The 25,169-nt window shown below is 35.0% G+C and overlaps 1 long non-coding RNA gene across 1 annotated transcript in view; it reads left to right on the forward strand.

Annotated features, from left to right (window-relative positions):
* Window positions 1–25,169, forward strand: part of LOC309639221 — a 1,112,218-nt gene that overhangs the window by 806,297 nt on the left and 280,752 nt on the right. The window lies entirely within an intron of this gene.

Consider the following 25,169-nt stretch of genomic DNA (forward strand, 5'->3'; position numbering starts at 1 on the left):
ACAGAGAAAATCTTTCAAGCCCTTCATGAACCAGAGAGTGACGAAAAGGTAAAATGGCAAACCGTCTAATAATTAGTCCAATATAGGTTCCAGTGGAAGCTAAATACACATAGAAAAACAACTATGTATGTTAACTTTTATTAGGTTGAAATTTACTTTACAGCAAACTGCCAGATCTTTAGTGTGCTGACGAATGTGTATCAAGACATAGAAGAGTTCTAACCCCACAGAAGGCCCTCTTGTGCTCCTTCTCAGTCAACCTCTTTCATCACAGAAGCAGCTACTGACCTGATTTCTATCATCATAGGTAACTTTTGTTTATTGTAGAGTGTCATATACATTATTTATGGTTATGTCCAGTTTCTTTGACTCAGATAATATTTTTGTGTAATGGTATTGAGTGTATCAGTAGTCTGTTGTTTTTTACTCTTAAGTAGTACCCCATTGTATTAACATGCCAAAATTTTTTCATCCATTCTCCTGTTTATACACATTTGTGTTCTTTCCTATTTCAGGCTATTATGAATGAAGTTGCTATGAACATTCTTATACAAGGATGTAATGAACCTTTGTTTTACTGTCTATGGGACAAACATCTAGGAGTGGAATATCTGGGCAAATATATCAATTATGAATATTAATTTAACAAATATCATGTATCCTATAAAACAGCAAATATGCCTGAGTTTTCTGAGGTTTGGACAGTCAACATGTTTATTTGTCTCACTTTAGTGTAATGTCTGCACTGATATTGTTTCTTCTGACATACATTAAATACATGTATTTAAATATTGATATAAGACTAGCAATAATCACCAACTTAAAGTGAGTACTTCTTAGATATTTAAATAGTCCAATCAAGGAAAAATTTGAGTGGATAGCTAATTATGTCAATTGACAGCATGGAAGAGAATATTCTTTGACATTAAATTTAATATAAAAATCCATGTAGCCCAGAATTCTGACAGAGTTATCAAGGAATGATTTGAGCACACAAACTTACCAATATCCTACAAAAATCCTCACTCCCTTACTAATCTCTCAGGTATTTATCACATATGAAATACAAACACCTCCAGTTAGATTGCCTCGGCTGCCCTGCTAACTGCCTTTCTATTGCTCACTCTGAATGCCTTCAGTGTATATTTTCTACTGTGGACTGGGCTATCTTCTTTGTGCCCTCTTGCTGCCTATTCAACCTTGCCCATTCTCTTTCCTTCCTTGGAATATCCTCTTCTCTCCCTTCATATAGCTTTTCATCAGTCCCCATTGAAAACCTTTCTGTTCACATCATTTGGTAAGGCTGATTTTAGCTGTTTGAATAAGATGTTTAGAACCACAGTGGCTCTAATAAAATAATGTCATGTGAATTGACAGTTATTTAGAAAACTATTTCACAATTTTTATTTTTTTTTAGTTTGGCTTACAATCTATTGTAAGCCAGTGAACACACACTCATGTCACCACTAAATGTAGTGCTAAGTACATAGTATCATCAACTCACTGCTTTTTGATGGGTCATTATACTTGGATATACTTTACCATTAAAATAATAGGTATACTCTAATGCTTGCCTCCAATTAAGTTATTTAATATTTTAAAAGTGCTCTCATTTGTATTATTCTAGAATGGGGTAGAAAAATAAAAATCCCTTTCTCTGCTGTCTCTATGTTTTCAGTTTATGATCTGGCTCTGTTAATCTTTGTCTTCATGCACATAATTTTGGTCTTTTTTAAAAAGTTATCTTTTAGTAGTTGAAACTCACCCTCATACCCTGACTTTTGGGGTGATTGACATTTACTATTTTGTGTCTTTCTTCTGTTTTTGCTACTCTCTTCTAGGTTGATAACCAAAACTAATATTTGGTAAAAAAAATAAATAAAATTACTAGATTAGAGATCAAGAGAATAGGGTACCTTTTTTTTATTTTACCACCAGTGTCACTTCTTGGGGCTTTAGACTCTTCATCTATATATTGAAATGTTTGCACTCAATATCTAGTATTCCCAATACTATAACATTCTGACTAAATATATATGAATTATATGTAAAGATAATTATAGCAAATATGGTGACCAATTAAAAATTGAATATAGGATCTTCTTGCTGTTGTTGATAATAGACCTTCTGTAAAAGGTAATATGTGCTTACATTATAAAGCACCAATTCTAAACTTACTTTGGGTCAGTACCATCTATCATACAGTATTTAAAAGAAATACTAGTCTAAGTTATAAGAATAATGAGATATTATTAATAATAATAGAAATAATTATTTAAGTATAGCCTGGTGTTAAAATGAGGGATTATTAGCAAAGCTAATCCTTGAGAAACCCCACTAAAAAGTAAAGCTCAGTCTGTCTTGATATCTTTTTCATGAGATATGGTGGTCAGAAAGAGTGGGACAATCAAATCCTTCATGAAGGGAATATTTTGTATATATTGACACCTACTTATTTATTCAAATTTTCCTTAGGATCATATGAGGCTACAGTTGTGGTAAAAAGTTTTGGAAGCTGGCCCATATGATTCGCTTTAATTATTGTATATGCATTTGCCCAGTTGTCTACCTGGCATTCTGAGTATGTAAAAATTATCATCGATCATAAGCATAATTTTTACTTCCTCTTTCACATTTCCTGTGTCAACAAATGGCCAAATGAATTGCTCAGTTAAATTAATATGGTGGATAATAAAACTTCCCCACAAGTAGTTTCATACAACTCAAACAAAACCCACAATTAATTGACAAAATTTTCAGTTTTTTTGCTGGTAGCTGTCCATTTTCCTTCCATAATCAGACAGTTGTTTTCTCTTTTCCCATTATCAGTGGTAAGTCATTTGACTGTAGTTATCTCTCTTATTTGCATATTGTGGTGATGGATTTAGCATAAGGAAAATAAACCTGAAAACCTATGACCTGCTTTTTATAGGTACATTTTTAATTCTGAGTGTTCACTATGAATCTGTCTGTTCTGGTTTCTTAGAATGACTCTCACTTTACTTACTCCATGCAGAAATTTGAAGGAGCAGGGTCAGGAGACATAAACTGAAGAATCTTCCAACCAATTAATAAACCTTGAATTTTGAAAAGCTTGTGATGAGATGAATCCTCACCTCAAGGAAAAGAAAGAAAGAAAGAAAGAAAGAAAGAAAGAAAGAAAGAAAGAAAGAAAGAAAGAAAGAAAGAAAGAAAGAAAGAAAGAAAGAAAGAAAGAAAGAAGAAAGAAAGAAAGAAAGAAAGAAAGAAAGAAAGAAAGAAAGAAAGAAGGAAAGAAAGAAAGAAAGAAAAGGAAGGGAGAAAAGAAAGAGAAAAAATCCACTAAGAAATTACGTATCTCATTAAAATGAATCTGGGTTGATTTTCTGCAGTTGTAATGAAGGGTTGCATGACCTTATAAGCTTTGCTACTCCATTTATAATAAATCTGAGCAGTTAAAAATAGATGAGCTTTAGGACAGATAATGAAAGGAACACTTTGAAAAAGTACATGATTCTAAGTGAAAAGTCTGCCATGCCATCATTGACCATCTCTGCTTAATCATCAGGCCCGTTGGGCTAGCTGGTTCAGCAGGTACTTTGGTCATGATAAAGAGTAGGATTGTCCATGTTTATTTGTTATACTGACTCTAAATGTTGAAGAAGCATAGATACCCAGAATCAGCAGCCTTCAGCTTTTCCCCAGCAGTCAATGTTGTAACTAAAACTGAGTCCATTTATTAATGTAAAGCAGCACACCTAGATTTAGATGATCAATATACATGAAATTCATAATCATGGATGAAGAAAATTTCAAGTCATCGAAGGCTATGCATTTTTCTTTTCTGTTTTACAGATGATTTTTAATGACAAAGGCAACATATTGCTAATTTGTGATGTAATTACTATCTTCTTTTTTTTTTTTTTTTTAATTAGTCAAAAATGAGTTTAGAGGGAATTCATTAGGCTTTGATAATAAGTTCAATCTCTGCGTCACATGTTTTGATTTGAAATATAGGTGACACATTTCAATTTCTCATTCAGTCAATCACAGAAAAATTCTGCCACACTTGAATGATATTTAAAATTTTTTTTAGTTTTAACTTTTTCAAATTTGTTTATTGTTTTTAAGTCAGTAAATTTGTTCTATAAATTGAGGTTGTGTTTTTAAAGGCATACATATTAAATGCTTATATCTTCTTGGTCATTTGAAACTCATCATGATAAAGTAATTATCTCAATCATCAGCGTATTTTATTCTATACAATCTATTTTGTCTGACATGTAGAATTTGAATCTCAACCTTTTTGTATCTTATGCTTTATGTGGATCCTTTATAAATAGCATTTGCTTTTTTATTCTGGCATGAATATGATTGTCTTTTACCTGGATTGTCTTTTATATTTAATACAATATAGGTTTATATCTATGATCCTACTTTGTGATTATTTTCTGTTTAGTTATGCACTCTCTTTTATGACTATGTCTGAAAAAAATTAGCAGCACACATAACTAACCAAACTATAAATTAATAAAATCTTGTATTTTCTTCTTGGATTATCATTACCTATGAATACCTTTTTAAACCTATGTGATTTTTGTCTCATGGCATTATGTGTAGCATTTTATTTCTATTTAAAAATATACAACAGACGTTATTATTGTTTTATGTAATCAATATCTATTTACATTTGTACACATGTGTGTTACTCTCATTGCTTTTTAACATCACAGATAAAATATTACTGAAATTTTTATCAAGAATCACGTTCTCTCTGTCTGAAATCCATAGTTTAACAGTCCTTTAGTATCTCTGGTGATTAATCCTCTCAGCTTTTGTTTTAAAATGCCCTGATTTTCACTTCTATCCTTACAGTTATTTTTATTGCATGTAACATCGCTGTGCAATTGATTTCTTTTGGTATTTTGAAGATACCATTCCATGTTTTATTTTGGCTTTAATTGTTGCATTTGTGAAGACAGCTGTCAGTCTGTCTGCACTCTTTAAAGGAAATCTGTGTTTTATTTGCTGGTTGACTTTGGTTTTCCTTTGACTTTCATTTTCAACGATTTCTCTATGATGTCTCCTGGTATGAATTTCTATTTAATTTATCTTGCTTAGGGCTGAATCTATGAACTGGTTTATTATCAGGTCTAAAGAACTTTCAGCCATTATCTTTCTGCATGTTACATCCACCCAGTCTGCTCTCTGCTATTCTTCTTATACTCATTCTATTCTCTGAAAGCATATTCTCTCTTGAATTTTGTGTTTAGTTTCTCCTTGTGTTTTTGCATGAACAGTATCTTTGCAACTATCTTATTAATTCTCAATTGGGATGTGTCATTTTTACTGCTAAACATTTCCACTGAGTTTTTAATTTACTTTATTGTATTTTATATCTATTGTCCTATTCTGTTTTCTTCATATCTGCTCTCATAAACTGTCTTTTGCCCTGCAGGTATTGTCAGCCTGCTTTTTATTTCTTTAAACTTAGTGAGCATTTCCATTTTTTAATCTGGGTTAAGCATTTTCAGTATATGAAGTGTAAGTAGGTATATTTCTGCTATCTGTATGTTTTACTCCTTACTCATATTGCTTTGTTCTTTTGAGTGATGTGTTATTTTTAACTAGAATGCTAGACACATTCTTCAATGAGTTTTTATATCATTAATTTTTTTTTCAGTATATTTCATTGTTTTTCAAAGGAGTTTATTTTGAAAAAACTACGTCATTGTTACCAGTCAGGGAAGCCTTATCCATGCTCTCTTTTCAAATCTAATTCATACATTTCAGCCAATAAGGAAAAATAAGTAATACAGGGTGAAATATATTTTAAAGGATAATTTACCTTATCTCTTTTTATTACATTTTTTAAACTTAGTAAATATGACTATTTTATAAAGTGTGTTGATCCCCTTAAAAGGAATTTGTCTAAAGCTATAATTAACTATGGACAAAGATGTATAAACAATATTTTGTATTTCATTTATATTATTTGACAAATTTTTAAAACAAAGACTTCAATATTGATGAAAAATTTGTAATATGAAACATTATGTAGCAACTGATTGAGACATAAAGCATTCTTAATGATGTATTCAGGAGACAATCTTTAGTTTAAAATGTACCATATAAAATTGTTTAAAGAGTATAATCTAAATTTTGCATGATACATGGAGAAGTTGCCTTTGAATGATGGAGAAAGAGAATGTCACTTTCTACCCAAATTGGGGGAATAGCCAAAGTTTCTACTAAGATTATATGTTAGTTAAGAAAAAAAGAGGAATATCTGATAAATAAAGTAAAACCAAATGAAAAGTTCTGTGTGCTTAGTTCCTCTGGCTTCACATAACAAGGGTTGCATTTTCCTTTTTTTTTGTCTAACATTTCTAATCTATAAACTCTTATTTTAGGGGATAGCAACAATACAAAAGAAAAGAAACACAAACAGCAATTACAACAGCAACAATTCAGAAAAAGAACAACACAGTGATGGAGGCCTAGCTTCTTTTTGTCACCTGTCAGCACAAGACCACCTGTCTTTGGCTGCAGCTTATTGTTCCTGCAGTCTTCTTTCAAAACATAGTTTCCAATATCCTTCTTGCTTCCCTTGGCATCTCAGGAAATATGTGTCGTATTTGCACACTTTGCACTTCAGCCTTCTCATTGTGAGCCTCCCATGTACAGGCTTCTTGTCTGCAACCCTCTTGGTTGAGTGTCCTTCCTTTCATCACCTGTGCAAACACTTTTAAGGATCAGAGCCCATATGAAGGTTTCCTGGGCCAGAGAGCTAGTAACTTCCTCATTTCAATTGTTGTCAGAATATCACTTTTTTAGTTTCCCATCCTTTAAATATTTATAGAATAACTGTTCATCGGTTAAAAATGATCTTTTCTCCAAATGTATTAAAACAAGTGCTCTTCTAAAATAAAGTTCTAAATAAACTCCAAGTTCTTGTTTTTATATTTTCCCTGTTATGAAATCCAGGATGGCACTTAGTAGAAGATTCTTATTATTTATACAAAGTTACTAGTTCTTCTCCATTGGTGAGATTTAGGTCTAGAAAAGAATGATTCTCATTGCTTTGCATCCACCAAGTATAACGATGTCAGTAAGGCACATCAAAATGAGCCTTTCAGCAGATGTCAGGATAAAGGAACAAGGCTGTCATTCTGAAACTTTTGGGACAATGTGCCTGAGATGGACAGAGTATATCCTTTTATGTGTGTTTTTTTGGGGAGGAGGATTATCTGAAATTCCAATATTATCATTGTTCTTCACCTTCATAAATGAAGACAGATTTCTCAAACTTCCCCTCTCCTTTCTACTTCCCATAGTGTTTCAACAATTAAATATAAAATCATGGGCTTTTGTGTAAGACAGCCTAATTTAAAAATCATCTCTATACACTATCAATACCCCAGAGCTGGGACTATTTTCATTTCTCAAGAACATTTAAAAACGACTATATATCTGTCTATATGTGCAGCCAGCCAGGATTATGTACAAATATTGTCATTCATGGTCTTTTCTCATTAATTTAATTGGCCTATAGTTATCTAGTCTCCCACAGGGAAACAAAATAGCGTGAAACCCTTCACCATTTGTATTTTGAGAAGAGGGGAGAAGTGCTTTATTTGGAATATTGCAACTTTTATTTGATGAAAGTTACTATTAACATATTTTCATAATCTCCTCAGCCTAGCAACAGCAGGAGTAAAAGGTGTGAGGGCCATGTAATATTCATGAAATTAAGACGACTTGAGATGAAAGAGAGTTCCATTAGAGAGACCAAGTGTGACAATATGACACATATTTGCATATTTTACACTTTAAATCTTTTCAGCACATCCAAGTTGATATATGGATGTAAACATGCATTGCCAGTTTTTAGCATATTATAAGCCCTCAAGACTTTGCATGCATTTTAATATGTTTCATTATTGCTGTAGATTTTAATTTCCAAACTGCACAGCTTTGATGGAAGGAAGCTGGAAGTTGAGGCATCTGGCCTCTGCCCCAGGCAAGCACAGCCTTTTCCTTGAATATTTTGAGTAGAAACCAGGCTATTTATTTGTGGGGCAGTGGGGGGAAATAAAAAAAAATGTGCTGCCCAGAAGCATGTTTTGCTTGGTACACATAATAATTAAGTGTTAACGTAACCATCCTGCCAGGAAAGCTAAAACATTCAACTGTAGATGTGCCAAACGAGACAAGTTGTGTGGAGCATTTATAATCCCTTTTCCCCCCATCTCAGCCAGTCTCAACTCCTACACTTTGAAAATGGAGATTATTGAAAGCAGTTTAAGAAAATGAGTTTGAAAGTGTGTTTGTTCTTTAAAACAACTGCAAATATTTTTTTAACATCTTTATTGGAGTATAATTGCTTTACAATGGTATGTTAGTTTCTGCTTTATAACAAAGTGAATCAGTTATACATATACATATGTTCCCATATCTCTTCCCTCTTGCATCTCCCTCCCTCCCACCGTCCCTATCCCACCCCTCTAGGTGGTCACAAAGCACAGAGTTGATCTCCCTGTGCTATATGGTTGCTTCCCACTAGCTATCTATTTTAAGTTTGGTAGTGTATATATGTCCATGTCACTCTCTCACTTTGTCACAGCTTACCCTTTCCCCTCCCCATATCCTCAAGTCCATTCTCTAGTAGGTCTGTGTCTTTATTCCCGTCTTGCCACTAGGTTCTTCATGACTTTTTTTTTTTTCCTTAGATTCCATATATATGTGTTAGCATACTGTATTTGTTTTTCACTTTCTGACTTACTTCACTCTGTATGACAGACCAAAAGACAACCCTCAGAATGGGAGAAAATATTTGCAAATGAAGCAACTGACAAAGGATTAATCTCCAAAATTTACAAGCAGCCCATGCAGCTCAATAACAAAAAAACAAACAACCCAATCCAAAAATGGGCAGAAGACCTAAATAGACATTTCTCCAAAGAAGATATACAGATTGCCAACAAACACATGAAAGAATGCTCAACATCATTAATCATTAGAGAAATGCAGATCAAAACTACAATGAGGTATCACCTCACACCAGTCAGAATGGCCATCATCAAAAAATCTAGAAACAATAAATGCTGGAGAGGGTGTGGAGAAAAGGGAACGCTCTTGCACTGTTGGTGGGAATGTAAATTGATACAGCCACTATGGAGAACAGTATGGAGGTTCCTTAAAAAACTAAAAATAGAACTACCATATGACCCAGCAATCCCACTACTGCAAATATTTTTTAGTTGTACATGTTGTTTTCTGGAATACAAAGTCCCTTGCTAGTATAGGAAAAGTTCTTCACATAGACGTACAAGGACAGATTTGGTCAAAAGAACGTGGCACCTAAATAATTAGAGGGTTTTGGGTTTGTTTGTTTCACAAAGCTTTATATTTAAATAAAGAAGTGTGAACTTCTTTTGCAAATTATCACCTAAGAAAAGTTAAAATAAGTTAAAGATAAGAAAAATAATTATTAGAAGTTGCCTTTTAGTCCATTGCCATGACCTTTAATGAAGACAGATGACGTTTAAAGATGGTTTCTAATGATCATATCAAAATTTATTTGTATTGATATTGAACCATCATGCTTCACCAATTAGCTTCTCTCAAGTGCTCAATAGCATTTTATTTTAATTTTCAATGCTACATTAAGCCATTGAGTTCAAGGGGTACCCTAGTTATGCATCTCCTCATAAAGGGTAAAAATACATAGCAATTATCAACTACCTAGGGATATACTTGGATATTCTGAACATACAAAATGCTTTTAAGAAACATACTAGCGATGGAGAAGAAACCAAAAGCTATATTGCTCCTCTAAAGGAGTTTTTTAATAAGTGAGAGAAAAGTAATTGTTAGGTTTTTTAAAACATGTTTTACCATCCTAAGAACACAGACATTCATTTGCAAATGAAACAAATAAACAAGAAAAAATAGTCCTTTGGTTTTCACTAGCCATTCTTTCTTTCCTAAAAATTTATATTTAACTATAAAATAACCAGAATAATGATTCCAAGAACTACCTGTGCATAAGTACTATAGTTCAATCAGAAACATTTGAAGCTCTCATCTCATTTTCAAGTCGACATACAATTTACTAAAAATGTTCCCAGTACTCATAATAATAGAGGGTAGAGATGGTTGTTTCCGTCATTCTCTTTAGTGAATAACATGGTGTTGTCTTATGACACATAGGTCTGACCACGCTGACTTGTACATTGGAGGTTTCCAGTCACTGCTTTGATTCTCTTAATTGTGCCTTTTCACGTCCCTAAAGTTGAACTTTCTTATGGATAGAACCACAGGTCCATGGCCCTATTATAAGAGCCATTGTTGACAGAGATTCAAAGTTTATCAGTTAGGAATTGGGAAGTTACCAATTCCTAACATAGTAGTGGAACTTGGTAGTTGTTCTACCAAATATTTGCAATACCTAATGGAATAAGAATGAACTTTAGATTCTGTAAAAGTATTCTATTGAAATATATGGTCTGTCCTGCTACTAAGTCACACTTAATTCCTATACCTTTCTTTGCTCTTTTATCCTGCCTAGTAAAACAAACAAACAAGCAAACAGGCTCTTAATCTGTTTCCTTACATGTCAGTCAACTTGGATTGCATGTTATTTCCCTATGTAGTTCCTGTTAGATCTTTCCCAAAGGGGCTGAATTCCTCTCATCATGGTCCCAGGCATTGGCTGGGAATCTGACACGAATGAATTGTTCTCCCACAACAAGATGGTATTCTGCCTAACTACAATAAACGTTGCTGTCCTGGACTCTGCTCTGCACAATCATTGGACTTTTCTTATACTGGTGCATATGGACCTGTGGCTGAGCTTGATAATTCCTTTGGAAACTGACTTGGAGAAAACTAACGTATTTTTCAGAGCCAATTTCTCTGTCAACTCTGTTTCCCTTGTTCTTCTGGGTCTCGGCCTTCTTGTCCTCACCACAGAATCTCCAGCTTTCCTGTGGTCTATCCCAGAGCATGCTTCTGTTAATTCACATTGATGCAGCCCTATATGTAGTTCTGCTTTGAGGGCTAAACAGGCTCTCCACATGTGTCTGCTGTCATCTGAATTATTGTGTGCTGTGTGAATCACATTTGTCATAAATGAATAGAGAACAGTTGTTGATTTATCATCTTTGAATATTTGATCAAATGAGTTAACTCGCTTACTAATTCACAGAATATCATGTTCTTCTGAATGTCTCACAGTCCTTCAGGTGAATTAGACAGTGACACAAAAGGTAAAATTCCCCTCATTTGTGTTCTGCAGCTCTTTTGTGGTGTAACATCTTGTCTGCATGATTATTTATTTCTACTTTGATTCTTACATGACATTTAATCAAAAACCACAATAGAAAACTAATTTAACAAGGGTACATAACTCACACTGAACCTTTTTATCTTAGAATGGAAACCACGAACACAAAATAATAAAAAGAAGTACAGTATGTCATGAAAATAATAGGTACTTTCATTGAATGTTTACTATGAGTCAAGCACTTTACCTGAGCTATATTCCTTCTTCCTCATGACAGCCTTATGAGGTAGGTTCAATTATTTGTATCCTCATTTTCAAAGGAGAAAACTGAGGTTCAGTGAGGTTTAATAACTTGCCTGATATTGTACATCTGGGATATAGAAGTACATTGCTTTAGATTTATCCATCAGACCACAGGGCTTGTGAACTTACATTTTGAGGCATCCTGCCTGCCAATCACAGATTTAAGAAAATTTCCTCTCCAATTCAAGGATTGTAGAAAGAGGATCTCTTGCTGCTCTAGTATCTGAATACGGGAAACAGTAGAGCTTTAGTGCCCTTCACACAAGCTTTCCTCCTTCTTTCCCTGACAAGTTCCAGATGATAGGTCAAATGTTTTAAATATTCCATTTTATTATCTCCATTTTATTACCTCCTTTATTTCCTGTTGTCAAGGTCTTCTGTATTCCTAACTATGTCCCCTCCCCCAACACCTAGGTCAATTTCCCAGTATTTCCAGCATTCACCTACTGCTTCTATCAGACCAGTGCTTTCCATTACCATGCTGACAGAATTTTCCTAATGCTTTTCTTCATATGGTTTCCCACAATTGAATGCTCTGTGTGGCTCTCTTGAACCCCAACTAATCTCAATCCTTTGCTGCTGGTTTATAGATAAAAGTTACCATTCTCTTATAGAACTTTATCTTTGCCTTCACTCAGTCCCACATTTATTCACACAACTATTGATTATCAGCTATTTATTTAATGCCAGCTACTGATATAGCCTCATATGGTAAGAAATGAATAAGTCAAACTGAGCCCTCCTCTTATTGAACTATAGAGCTGAGGACAAAGACTAGAATACAACTTTACAATAAGTGATGATAGTTAAGACCGAGGGCAGAACACAATAGAAATACAACATAATGGTGCCATAACTTCCACAGATGGAGATAAGTGAAACATGGCCAGAGTGGCATGGGGCTGGAAGGCAGGAGAGAGCAGAAAGGAAGTCCATGGGCCCAGATTATACACCCTTCTGTTGAGTGGTTGGAGAAAAGTCCCGTGAGTCAAGCTGGGACCAGGGAAACAAGTACCTAAAAGCCACTATGAGGAGCCCAGTCTGTTTAAGAGCCAGGGTGAGCTATCATATGGTTTTAAAGAGAATCAATTAAACAGGCATGAGGAAGAAATGTGTGAAAGATTGAGGTTGTCTGTGAAACTTAGGACATTGTAGTGTTTGACATTTAAGTCACTTTGGCTCATTTGTGTGAATGCATTGGCAAAGGATGTGGCTGGAAGTCAGGTAAGCAGTTATCAAAATATTGTATTCCAGGTACGAGTAGATGGTGGCCTCAACAGGATGATGGCATTATGGACCAAATAAGAGTAGACCCATTCCAGAGATATTTAAGGGTAGAAACCATAGGACCCGGCAAATTAGTTGGACATGGGAGATCAGAAAAAGGGAAGAATCAAGGATTCCCCCCAAGTCTCTGACTCTGGGACCTGGGAAGATGGACACAAGAGAGGAACAAGTAAGGAAATGAAAACCATAAGTACAAGTAGCTATGTATTACACTTCAATAGCCATGATTATATATTATTCCTTATTGTCAAGTGTGCAGTTGAACCATGCATTTTCCATCCAAGTAGACTGTAAACTCCTAAGTCTAGGAACTGCCTAGTTTTATTTCTCTGCATCTCCCAAGTAGCTCAGCATTAAGCTAAAAATCTAATAAGGGATCAATAAATGCTTTTCTATAGTTGGCTTGATCATTGCTCAGGGGAAAGACATTGGGTTCTGGTTCAGAGACATCATTATGGGATGTATTTTTCTCAATTATAAAATAACCATTGAACTTTACATGTGTTTTACTTTCATATACCTGATCTCAGAATGGAATTTCTAAAATCCATTTTATAGAAGACATACGCTTACACAGTGAAGGTGAATAAGAAAAAAAAAATCTGTTTTCAGAACCTGGGAAGATGATGGTATATTAAAAGTATTCCTATGAAATTGGGGAAGGTAGAAAAAAACAGCAAGGCTGGCCACGCTTCGTTTTGTGTAGAAATTCAGTCAGGCATTGCCGCTCCAGTCCCCTGGGATTGTACCTTTCTCTCTCCATGACTACCTATCACTGACTGTAAAACTCCTCCACTAAAAGATCTTAAAGTTCACAAGTAAAGCAATGCAATTGTTCTGAGTCATCCCTTCTTACCTTTTAACCGAATCTTCAGAGATGCCAGGACTGAAGAAGCACAGCTCCTGACCAAAATGAGCCTAATCTTGTCTCTGAAAATAGCACTTCCTTGCCAAGAAGAACTTTCTCCTTTTGAATGGCTGCAGTGAGGAGAAAAAGAAGCCAGGCTTCATTAATGGCCCCGGGCTTGGTGGGCACTAAGTCAGAGCGCCCTTCTTTTCTACAGAGAATAGCGCTGTCTACTAAGTGACACTTTTTCTTTTCTTCCCCTTTTTATCCTTATAATGGCTGTTGGCAGAAAGCTTTGAAATAGCTCATTACTGATATCTAATTCAATAAGTTAAAGGAGTGAGGTGGAGGGCAATGCAGAATCAGATTTAAATATAATTTTTTGGAATGCCTACCTACTATGTGGCAGGCCCCAGGTAGGTGTCACCACGACAAAACTCTAAGTCAGACATTATGAACCTAGTTTAGTAGCATAAAGGGGCCTATTCAGTTATTGTAGGAAAATCATAAAAGCTGGGTAATTTGAACCCAGATCTTCAGATTCCAAATGTATTGATCACTTCTTGATCTTTATTTTTTCCAGTTTATTGAGGTATAATTGACATATAACATTGTATTAGTCCAAGGCGTCAATTTGTTGACAGTAAGGGATTAATGAACAAGAGGGTGGCAAGAAAGTGGAGACAGGAGATACTGGCTCCACTTGTTTTTTTCTGTTTTTTTTTTTTCTCCCACGACCTTTAACATCTGTCTGCCAGCAAACGAGCTCACTTCCAACATTTTCCCCCAAATGAGGCTATTACAAAGAAACAGCATATTTTTCTACTCATCAAATTCCAGGAAGCTCCATTCATTCATCTGGCCACTGCTCAGGGAAAAATGGAATGTACTGTGATGCTCCTGCTGATACTCATCCCTCCACCTGGGTTCTGCATCCCTTGCCTACTGCCTTCTTGGCTGAACTCACACTCTCTATCTTCCCCTCTCTCCCCTGTAACTCCTGGTTTTCTACAGGTCATGCCAATCAGCACTTATGTTTGTTCAAGTCTCTCCCAACTTGGGAAAAGAAAAAAACATACAACAAAACAGTCTCTTTTATCCTACATCTCAAAAGAGCTTCGCACTTTACTGCTACACCCCTTCATAGACAGCAAGCTACCTTGCTGGATTACAAAATTTAAATAAACAATTATGAACCAATATATTTTTGGCATATATTAAATGCACAGTACATTTGACCTGTTCTTTTTCACAGAGTTGTGATACTTTGCATCTCAGTCCTCATCTGCATTGGATCTGCTTTCAGGATTCGGCATTATAAATCTTATTTTATTTTCTCTTGTCTCTCTTGTCTCTCATGATACCCGCCTAGATTGGTTTTCCTCTCCTTCTCTGCCTGCTCTTTCTCAGATTACGTTTATTAAATGTTAGATATCTTTGGTATTCTGACTTATGCCCTCTTCCTGACTCACTCTCTACCTTCTTCCTAGTTCCTGTCATTTATTGCTATGATTAACAATTTGACAATGATTCCAATTTAATTTTTTACCCCAGAATATCCATATTCAAATTCATACTCTATGTATCTTTTTTGATAACTCAGAATCACTTCAAACTCAGCACTCTAATTTATAAAATCACTCAGGATAGAAAGAGGGTAAGTTATTATTCCAGAAAAGAATAAATATTGGCATATTCTAGATTAGTGGCAATAAGGATGAGGACAAGTGGGCAGATTCCAAAGATATTTAACAGGTAGAAGTGAAAGGATTTGATGACTGATTATATGTAGGACTGGGACAAAATCTAAAATCAGTAAAGTAGATCCGTTGCTTCAAATTTGAAGGAGAGGAAAAGGTAAACACAGTTATAGACAAAGCTAGAGAGGTAGGCATGAGTCAGGTAGTAAAGGTCCTTTTACATATATATATATTTGGCTTTATCCTAGCTGCAATGGGGAGCTGCTGGAGAGTTTTAGACCAAGGAAAGATACAATCAGATATGTCTAACAGGGAGCTTACTCTGACTGCTTTGTGGGACTTACCGTATAGTGGGGTAAACAAAAGAGACATATGAAAAAATAACTAGAATCACTAATGATTAAGTCATGCCAACATGATTAATGCAAGCAATAAAAGTGACTAAAGATAAGAGGTAGGAAATTATTTTTGATTGCTAAGGAATGCTTCACAGAGAAATAAAAATTGTATTTAAGACTCGGATGATGCATTAGATCTAAGTAGGGGGAAAAATAGAACTTTTCAGGAAGACAGAATTGATGTGGATATGAGTTACACAAAAAAGCTGAACGCTCACGGGAATTTTTTGCTGGGACATTGGACCGACCAATCTGCCTGGTGCAAGGGATTCACATGGAGGAGCAACATGAGAAAAAGCAGAGATGATAGCACTTGTGAATGTCACTGAACTCACGAATGTCCAGATTTTTTCCTAGCAATGGGGAAACATTTCAGGGTCCTGAACTGGGAACTTAGATTAAAAGCATTCTGTGCTTTAGGACAGTAAACATGGTGAAAGGAGAGCCTGTAGTTAGGCTAGAGGGATTAGAGACAGAAAAACAAGTCTTGAGGGTATTTATGTGGTCTGAGGTATGAGGTATTAAACGAAGTTAGCTTCAAAGGAAATGGAAGGAAATTGTTGGAAGAGTATCAAAGAAGATAAAACATTGAAACTTTCAGAACATGAGATAAATATTACACACAATCATCTAGTTATCTAATATCCCTTCAAGTTGTAGGGGAAAATAAATTTGGCTCTGGTAGAATACAACTCAGTGTCTCTTTTTGGGGAGAGTATGCATTCTTAAAAGGGACTTGGGGTGATTCCTATTTGCAATTTTTCTTCTAATCTTACATAAGAGTCTTTATCTTAGCCCTAAAGTGTCTGAAAATTTAGGAGGAACTATTCAAAGATGACTCCAAAATTGGAAATACATCCGTGATTCCTGATCAATATCTATTAAGAGTCATGTATAGGAAATGTTGCCAAGGAGGACAATAAATAATGGATAAACATTACAATGGATAAACATTACAATTGTGATGGCAGAAATGTGAAAGTGGGGAAAGAGGCAGGGGGAGACAATAAGAAAATATTCTGCTTAAAGTATGGTATGTAAGTAGGATTTAATATCTTCCACTGAGCAAGCAACAGTTAATTTCAAGGCAGCAGGCAATTTGACTGGACAGAATAACTTCTAGGAGTAGCTATTGCAGACAATCAAGAGCTGTTTGGCAGCTACTAATAAAATGTTGTGCTGTTTGATATATGCCTTCAAAATAAATGTAGAGAGTGTTGCATCACAGGATGAGGAATAGAAACTCAGAGCTTAGATATTTCTCTTGAAGGACTAAGCCAAGAAATACTATATGTCACAGGGGCAAAGTCAAGAGAAGGATAACATAACCTGGAGAAAGTCAAGAAGTATGGGTATCTGAACTCACAGTTTTGGGTACTAATCTAATAAATGTTAGCATAAAGAACAGATAGGCTATTTCCTGCATTTTCTTTAACATATTTGCCTGATTTTGTTTATGTATGTGTTAATAATGGTGATAGTAATGGATATTACACGTTTGAATGCAGCATTATCCACAAGTCTCTAGTAAGGCTCAACAAATATTCAAAGGTTCAGAAAATTGCAGGCTATCCAGAGAATGTACAACTCTCCTCCGGGCTATGAAACTTTAATGAGAATTTATGGCAAAAACAATGATAGAGAAACCAAAGTTACAAAATTCTTGCTTCTTTATCATAATTCAAACTCTTTCCATCATGCCACAGAACCTGGTGACAGAACTGAAAATGTAACCAGTAAAGAGTTTTCCTTTTTAAGGAACAAATGCCATTGTCCTCAAGCACTCTTAAAGTGAAAACAATCTTAAAAGAGGAAGAATGTGAATTACTGAACACCTTGGGAAGTTAAGTAGCCTTTTCCTGCCCTCTAAAGTAGGCCTGAGGAAGCACACAAATCTGAGAATTTAAACAAATAGCATAATTGAGGAAATAGCATAGAAAGAGAAAGTGATAAGACAGAGGAAATGAACTTTGTACTCTTATCCAGGACTAATTCCAAAGTCCTTTGTTTTAAAATGTTTGGTTGAAAAGAAGGTCCATCCAACTAATGGTGCTGGGACAACTGGATATCCACATGCCAAAACAAAAAAACAAAAACAAAAAAACAAAAACCTAAACAAAGACTTTATACTCCTTACAAAAATCAATTCAAAAGTGAATCACAGACCTAAATGTCAAGTGTAAAACTATAAAACTCCTAAAAGATAACATAGGAGATAATCTAAATAACTTGGGTATGGCAATGACTTTTTACATACATTGCCAAAGTCACAATCCATGAAAGAAAGAATAAATGAGCTGGACTTCATTAAAATTAAAATTTTCTGTTCTGTGAATGACACTATCAAGAAAATGAGGAGACAAGCCACTGACTGGGAGAAAATATTTGCAAAAGGCACATGTGACAAAGAATTCTTAAAACTCAATATTAAGAGAAAAACAAACCAATTAAAAAACAAGCTAAAGACCTTAACAGACATCTCACCAAAGAACATATACACATGCCAACAGGCATATGAAAAGATACTCCAAGTCATATGTCATCAGGGAAATGCAAATTAAATCAACAAGATATCATTGCACACCTATTAGCATGGCCAAAATCCAGAACACTGACAACATCAAATCCTGGTGAAGATGTGGAGCAACAAGACTCTCATCCTTTGTTGGTGGGAATGCAAAATGGTTCAGGCACTTTGTCAGACAGCTTGGTATTTCTTTCAAGAGTAAATGTACTCTTGTCACATGATCCAGAAATCATACCTCTTGATATTTACCCAGAGGACTTGAAAACGTATGTCCACACAAAAACCTACACATGGATGTTCATAGCAGCTTTATTCATGATTGCCAAAACTTGGAAGCAAGCAAAACTTGCCCTTCCTCAATAGGTGAATGATAAACAAACTGTGGTACAGCCACACAATTAACTATTATTTAGCACTAAAAACAAATGAGCTATCAAGCCAAGAAATGACATGGAGGAACCTTAAGTGCATATTTGTATGTGAAAAAAGCCAATCTGAAAAGGCTGTATGAGTCTAACTGTATGACATTCTGAAAAAGACAAAGCTATGGAGACAGTAAAAAAACGTGGTTGCAGGAGCCAACTACCATATGTGGAAAGCACTTCCTTCACACCCATACATGGGGCCTGGATAGTGACCTTCCCAAGAAAGGAGTTCTCAGAAAATAAAAATAGCTCATATCTTTACATATCCTCCCCTACTTCTAATCATCTTTCTCCAGGGGCCAAAACACAGTTTTTGTGCCCTTTTTCCATACAGATGTTAAACAAACTCCAGGCCGGGAAAGTCTTTCATGTTACAATTCAGCTGTGCTGAGAAGGAGTCAAGTAAACTACTGGCAGCAGATGCTGATGCTCCCCTCCAGACATGGACACCACCATCAGAGCAGTGTAGGGTGAGTGGAACAGGTGGGCCATGGGATGGAAAGTTAGGAGGCCAGCTTGAAGTTCCTGCTCTCTCCCTGACTCAAAAGATCATTCAAAACTTCTCTCTGTATCTGGGGAGTTTGCAAAATGGGGGTGGGGAGAGTTGGATTTGATGATTGCTTCTAGCTCTAACATTCTGTGATCTTTCTGTCTCTTTTTCAGGCTTTTTGAGCTAACCCCATTGATGTTTAGGCCTGTAGGGGGGTTGGGGATTAATCAGTATCCCTTTCATTCTGGAATCATTCCAGCTAAGCTCAGAGAAAGGAAGCAAGCAGTTCCAATCTGCTTGTGTAAATCTATAACATAGATACCTATGTGCTTGCAGACACAAATATTAGGTCTAACTATAAGTATGCATAGACTCATATAGGAAAGAAAATGTCATAGCATTAGAGGTTTGATATGAATTGTCTTCCATCTTCTTTTTGTGCTGACAAAACTGTATCTTTTCCCCCTCAGAAAAATTATTTTCCATTCCTTTGTTTTGGTTTTTTTTTTCTTTTTTTTTTCTTTTTTGGTGTTAAAGTGTATTAATACTAATTATCAAAAACATATTGCATATAATTTCATATATATTATCCCATTTATTTTTCGTAAGGGCTCCATAAGAAAAACAGTCTAAGGTATTATTTTCTATATTTAACAAAAGAAGAAACTAAAATACAGGTAGGATATGTGATTTAGCTGTATTCGTGCAATTAATAAAGGAAAGAACTGGAATTTGAATCTAACCCTGTTTGATGTATGATTCCTTATATTTACTGATATATCAAGTTGCAGAAAACAGAACATTTAAGCAATTATATATTTAAAGTGCATCTTCTTTGGTTCCATAAACTTAAAAAATCACTTTGATATGATGGGAGGAAAAAAAAAGAAATTTGCATTCTTCTATTCAAGAGAAAAAAAAAAATGCCTTCATGTAACAAGGAAAGCCAGGATGCTAATTTGACCTGCAGATAAATTAAATATTTTGCTTGTTAAAGTCCAGTGAAGTGATAACTCTGTGGACAATAAATACATCATGAGGCTTCACAGAGCTCTGCTCTGCAGAGTATGCTGGGATTACCTGTGCAGCTTGCATTATGGCACTGGGCATCTTCTATTCAAAAAGGAAAAGTGTGTACCATCCTTAGAGTTTAAATGATTTTTCCTCTCCATTAAATCTCCTCCTCTTTAACATATATGTATTAGTCAGTGTTCTCCAGAGAAACAAACTAGTAGGATATATATATATATATATATAGTATGAAATATATACAATATATATGAATTAGCTAGCTAACTTGTGCGATTATGGACACATGAATCCCACCATCTCCAGGGTGAGTTGGTAGGTTGGAGACCCAGGAGAAGTGATTGTGTAATACCAGCTCAAGTTTGAAGATCTGAGAAGCCGATGGTGTAGTTCCAGTCTGAAAGTCAACAGGCTTGAAACCCAGGAAGAACTGTTTCTGTTCAAGTTCAAAGACAACAAAAAAGCTTATGTCTCAAATGAATCAGTCAAATAGGAAGAATTCTCTCTTACTCAGTGTAGAGTCAGAGTTTTTCCTCTATTCACATATTCAACTGATTGGATGAGGCCCACCCACATAAGTGAGAGCAATCTGCTTTACTTGGTTTACCAACTTAAATGTTAATCTCATCCAAAAGCACCCTCAAAAAATACCAAATATCAGGTATTTGGATAAATAATCCAAATAATAATCTTGACCAAATATCAGGACACCTCATGGCCTGGTCAAGTGGACACACAAAATTAATCATCACAGCATACTTAGTGAAGGAAGCCTACTGTGGATTGCCTGAGTTATAACATGTTAGGAGGAAAATTGGTTAATGTTGAAGTTATTTTACTCTATCAGTAGAGAATCCTCTAGACAATCTCATGAAATAGAGCAAGCCTCCATACAGCTTTATTTCCCTTTTCCTTCTCATAACCACTATTATAAGCTGAAATTTTTAGAAGTTCACTTGTTCATTAGAACAGAAGGAAAAAAACATGGTAACAGTGACTTAAAATAACTTTTGCCTATAGTAGCTTCAAAGGATCTTTTTCAAAAGCATATTTTAAAAGTTCTGGGGAAAAATGTTAGCCTTTCTAGTGCTCATATACAAAAAAGTAAAATTTGGGGTGGGTGCTTTTCAGAATATACTTCTACTAATATTAAAATAAAGGAATCTATAGACTTGTAGGGCTCTCAGATGGGATTCAGAGGATGTGCAAATTCCCTAAAAATGTAAGCAGAAATTTTTGCGTAAGGGAATTAGTTTTAGGAGACAGTTTATTACTTTAGTCATATTTTCTAAGGAGTGTTTGACTTCGTCATAAAATGATACTTAAAATTTTCCATCCAATAATGAGTAATAGAGATAAGGCATAGAGTCTGAGCAGAGGGAAGTAGGGTGGTGAAGGTCACTCATAGATGGCACAATCTGAAGAGAGTTTCTAAAACAGGCTGAGTTTCTAGGCCATCTTGGGCTCTGCTCATGCAGATCAGCAAGGTTTAGAGGGCCAAAAAAAGAAATGGGGCCTCTAACTCTTTATGGTCTGTGATGCCTTGGGAGAGAATTCATACTCCAGTTCTTGAAACCACAGCTTGCCCCCAGGCTGTTGCCCACTACGCTCACCCTGCTCCCACAGGTAAACAGAGAACATCCCTCAAAAACCTCTGAGAGCATTCAGCAGAGTGTCAGAGAATTGGCTTAAAATGTGCTGCTCTGTTTCTTAATAGCTGGACCACGTAGGCAAGGAGTATATTCTGTAGGCCTCAGTTTCCTTGGCTGAAAAATGGAGATGACTTGAGTTATTTCCTCATATAGTTGTTGTGGACAGAAATGAAATAGTACACAAAAGGGATTTATTGCATCAGTTAAAGAGAGTAGATTAGATGTGTTCATTAGCTTCCATTCCCTGCTGAACCCCCACTAAAATGACAATAAGGGAATCTTTTAAGGATATACCAATCCACAAAAAGAAAAAAGAAAAGGAAACAACAGCAATAACGCTGGAAAGTTGATGGATATTAAATAATTTATCAGAACCCCCCAAAAGCTGAATTCAAAATTAGCAGTGGATAAATTGAAGAAGCAATTCAATTTACATGAAGAACTCTTAAAAACCTCCAGAATTGGTGGTGCTCCGGCAGAAATGTTAAAAACCTCATGAATGAGTAGTATCTTTGGGAGGGGATTTATACTGGGCTTAACATAAGAAAAGTGGATAAAATGTGTTCAGAAATCACATCTCAACCTAAGCAGTTTCCTCTCCAGGGAGTAGTGCCTATATGGGAGTGTGTTTTTGTATATTGCAATGACTAACGGGTGCTTTTGCATTTAGTGGGCTGGGATTAGCAATGATATATTTCTGCACTATATGTGACAATCCCACACAATAAAGAATTGTCCAGCCCTAAATGTCAATAAATATCTCCCTTTGAGAAACACTGATTTAAACTCTTCTCAGATTCCTTCACCAAATTTGCATAGGAAAGTAATGACAACCTCTCACCCTATTAGAAGACTGAAATTTTATGCTCTGAAGAAGGTAAGCAGTGGTATCTAGACAGGACAATGTCAAGCACAGTTGTGGGAAGGTACACCATACTGCAGACCATAATGTTAATGACTGTTAGAACTCCTAGCCTTCTTTTCCAACTTAACCACCGGATTTTCAGCCAATTTGCTGACCATCAGGCAGAAGAACACAGGAGACTTTTCTGGAAAATATTATTAGCTCATGGGAAATTTTCTAAATGTGCTGACATAGATGATTGCTCAGTGAAACAGCTAAACTAGAATACACTGAGTGAACATTAGAGTTGATTCCCACTCAGTGAATTCAGAGGTTCCAGTAAGTATCTTAGTTTACCCTTATAAATGTAAGTAGACAGCAAATGATAACCAGGAGAGAAGCCAGAATGAATAAACAAATTAGAACAAATATTTGGGAAAAGAGACTATGCAGGAAAAATAAATTTCAAAAATATACATATATAATTTTATTATCCTAAGAGAGAAAAAAGAAGATCAGTATCCAGGTAAACTTGAAGAGATAGATAATCTATGAAATAAGAAGAAGATAATTTAAAAGAACATTAAAAAACAAATATGAGCTTTAGGAAATAAAAATTATAATAGAAGAAATGAAAATGTAATAAAAAAAATTGAAAGATAAATTTGAAAACAAAATCTCGACAGAAGGTAGCAAAAGAATGAGATGAAAAATAATAGAGAAACAACATGAAAATTACAAGACCAGTAAAGGAGGTCCAATATCTTCATAATAGTGTTCAAAAAAGAATGCACATAGAAAACGAAGAAAGGAATACAATAAAAAATAAATCAAGAACAATTCTGAGAACGAAGGACACTGAGTTGCTGAGTTGAAAGGGCCCAAGAAAACAAATGAAGATACACCTTTACAAGAACACAGCATCCTGAATTTCAGAACAATGTGGGCAAGCAGATTATTTTTGTTTCCAGAGAGTAATAAGTTTGTATACTAAAGATTGAGAATGAAAATGGCATTGGATTTCTTAAAACAAAATAAAACAAAACAAAGATGAAAGAGGGAAGAGATATGGGAACATATGTATATGTATAACTGATTCACTTTGTTATAAAGCAGAAACTAACACACCATTGTAAAGCAATTATACTCCAGTAAAGATGTTTAAAAAAATGAAAATTAAACGACAATGGTGAAATGTTTTCAGAATTCTGAGCTAAAATTATTTCCGACTTATGACACTATGCCTAATCCCTATCAATCAAAAATGAAGGTAGAATAAGGACATTTTTGACATGTGAGATAGCAAAACTTTTCAGTCCATGATGCTTTCTTATAAAATGACAGTATAATATGCTTTACCAAAAACAAGAAAATAAACCAAAAAAGGAGATATGGCATAATGGTACATAGATTCTGACACAACAGAGAAGCAGAGGAAATCCCCTGGATGATGGTGAAGGGGCTTTCGAAAAGACAGCTGGACAGCAGTTCTAGAGGCCAGTCAACCAGACTGAAGCAAGTCAGAAGATGCATGGAAAGGCTGCTTCAAGAAGATGACACAGAATCCCTAAAGGATCTTAATGTCTTGAAACAAAATTTCAACAAAATGAGGAAAGGATGGAACCAATTAGTGAAAATTAATTTTAAAAAAAACCATAGTAAACGCAAGAGAAATTAGAAAATTATTAACTTAAGAGCAAACAAAAAAGGTACTTAATATTTAAATTATTTAATATAGATTTAATCCAAATTATGACATTTTTAGATGATGGAGATACAGGAAGAGTGTATGTATATATATATATATATATATATATATATATATATATATATATATATATATATTTATTGAAGTATAATTGATTTATAATATTATATTAGTTTCAGGTGTACAGCATAGTGATTCAGTATTTTTACAGATTATACTCCATTAAAAGTTATTAAAGTATAATGACTATAATTCCCTCTGTTGTATAATATATCCTTGTTGCTTATCTATTTTATAGATAGTAGTTTTTATCTCTTAATCCCCTACCCCTTCCCTCTCCCCACTGGTAACCACTATAGTTCTAGTTTCTATATCTGTGAATCTATTTCTGTTTTGCTATATACATTTGTTTTATTTATTAGATTCCACATATAAGTAATATCATACGGTATTTGTTTTTCTCTGTCTGACTTATTCCACTAAGCATAATATTCTCTAGGTCCATCCACGTTGCTGCAAATGGAAAATTTTCACTATTTTTTTTATGGCTGAGTAATACTCCATTGTATATATCTATATAGTACATCTTCTTTATCTATTCTCCTGTTGATGGACACTTGGGTTGCTTCCATGTCTTGGCTATTGTAACTAGTGCTTCTATGACCCTTAAAGTGCATGTATCTTTTCGAA

This window comes from Balaenoptera physalus (assembly GCF_965194825.1).
Source record: "Balaenoptera physalus genome assembly, chromosome: 12".
NCBI classification, from domain to species: domain Eukaryota; kingdom Metazoa; phylum Chordata; class Mammalia; order Artiodactyla; family Balaenopteridae; genus Balaenoptera; species Balaenoptera physalus.